Genomic DNA, 2,500 nt, shown 5'->3' on the forward strand with positions numbered 1-2,500 from the left:
ACAAAACAATAAGTTAATATGAGAATGAAGAAAAAGTAAATATAAGAAAAAAAAAGTAGATTTTGGTCAAAAGGCAGCGACAGGTCGATCAAGCATTGGGTGATGCGGGAAGAAAAAGACATAAGAACATAAGAAAAATGGAGGTGACTGCAAGGGACCATAAGGCCTACACTAGGCAGTTCCATATCCCTTACCACTTGTCAACCTCATCCATAAAGTTATCTAATCATCTCCCAAAACAACCGATTGCTTCAGTGTTCACTACATGGTTATTAAATCTATTCCATTTGTTAACGAATCAGTTGGTAAACCAGTTTTTGCCTATTTCCTTCTCAAACATAAACATAAATTTGACCAAAAAGCAAGCAAGCACACGAACAAGCAAACACACAAACAAGCGAAGAAACAAACAAATAGATAAGATGAACAGAAAAGTGAATAAATGACTAGACAAATCATAAGCAATGAATAAATAAATGAATTATAGATGAATAACTAAAGACACGAATAAATGGATAAATAGATACAATAGACAGACAAATAAATAAGTAAACAAATAAATAAGCAGATAAATAAGTAGAGAGATAGATAAATCGATAATAGATAAGATGAAATAAGATGGAATAGAATTAAATGAAATAATTTAAGAACAGTCGACAAAGGTCCAAGTGACTGGTAAATGACAAAATGAGAGACAAAAGACAGAGCAAAATCCTTTTTTATTTATATCAATTTTACATACATACATACATACATACATACATACATACATACATACATACATACATATTTACATACATACACACATACATATACCAAAGGCTCTTTTCCCCCCTTACACGGGAGGTAGCCAGAAGACAAAGGCATAGAAACCACTCCCACCCATTCCATCCCCTACATACTCCACTCCCCTCTACCCTCTTCCCTCCCTCTTATCTTGGCACCTCGTGGATGACGGGTCATCCCTGGATCTTGTCCACTGCCCTGGGTCGCCGAATTAATCTTAATTTTACTTGATCTATATATTAATACGTTTGTACCTATGTGTGTCACGCAGGATCAGAACCCATTGTTATAGTTCAGTTTTTATTTAGCAGCATTCAAACGTCTATACAAGCTTAATCATAGGTTACATGAAAATAATCAAACGTCTGTAAAAGTTTATTGTGACATGACATAAACAATTCAATTTTTTTTATTGCCTTTATGATTGACCTAACGAGAAAGAGAAAGAGAGAGAGGCGTCTCGAGAGTCCGCTGCGCATTCCGCGCTTCCAACGAGTAACGTGTGACGTCATGTCGCGTTGCTTTCTGAGGTCCTGACAGAACCTCACGAAAATAAGTAGATAAAAAAATAAGTAAATGAATAGTATTCAAACGTCTATACAAGTTTAATCATAGGTTACATGAAGATAATCAAATGTCTATAAAAGTTTATTGTGACATGACATAAACGATTGATATTTTTTATTGCCTTTATGATTGACCTAACGAGAAAGAGAGAGAGAGAGAGAGAGAGAGAGAGAGAGAGAGAGAGAGAGAGAGAGAGAGAGAGACGACTCGAGAGTCCGCTGCGCATTCCGCGCTTCCAACGGGTAACGTGTGACGTCATGTCGCGTTGCTTTCTGAGCTCCTGACAGAACCTCACAAAAATAAGTAGATAAATGAATAAATAAATAAACAGATAAATAAATTAATAAACAAATAAACAGATAAATAGATTAATAAACAAATAAGTTAATAGATAAATAAATAATTAAATGGGTAAATACATATATTCTTAATAGTGTTCGTCACACTCCTCAATAGGTTCCGTGAAGACAATTCAAACGTCTATTCAAGTTTATCCATAGGTTCTTTGACAATAATCCAAACGTCTATACTTGCCTCTCCTGCACATGCGCAAGTATATTTTGGATGGATTAATTTGATCACGGATACTACAAACTATAAAGTTCGTCGAACTACAAAACTTGGTAGTTATTTTAACTTGAAATTACTGGTATTTCAACTAAAGCCCAAAGGATGGAAGAAAGAGTGAGACAACAGAGAGAGGCAGCAAGAGAACGCCAGAGAAGACGAGATGGATTACGAACACAAGAAAGACAAATAATACGAGACAGTAATAGAGAACGAATGCAAGCATTGAGGAACAATATGAACAATCAAGAGAGAGAAAATCATCTTGAAAATTTGCGGAACAGAGATTTACAGAGAAGAAATGATATGAATAAAGAGGAAAGAAGGCAGTATCTTGCAAATATGAGGAACAGAATATGACAACGAAGAAATAATATAAATGTTGGTAAACATTTTAAGGTATTATATTGGTCAAATGAACATAGTTTGCCACCACTGTCAGGCTTTAAGATTTTCAAGTGAAAGTTTTCACGGGTTCTGCTAGTCATTAATATTATTATTTTTGCTTTCTGGCGTTCCACTCTCATCACCTTTAACCGAATAAAATCACCTGATTTCAGATAGAATAAACAAACAAATC

The sequence above is a fragment of the Oratosquilla oratoria genome, chromosome 43 (assembly GCF_046742065.1).
Source record: "Oratosquilla oratoria isolate Oo_2021 chromosome 43, ASM4674206v1, whole genome shotgun sequence".
In the NCBI taxonomy this organism is placed as follows: domain Eukaryota; kingdom Metazoa; phylum Arthropoda; class Malacostraca; order Stomatopoda; family Squillidae; genus Oratosquilla; species Oratosquilla oratoria.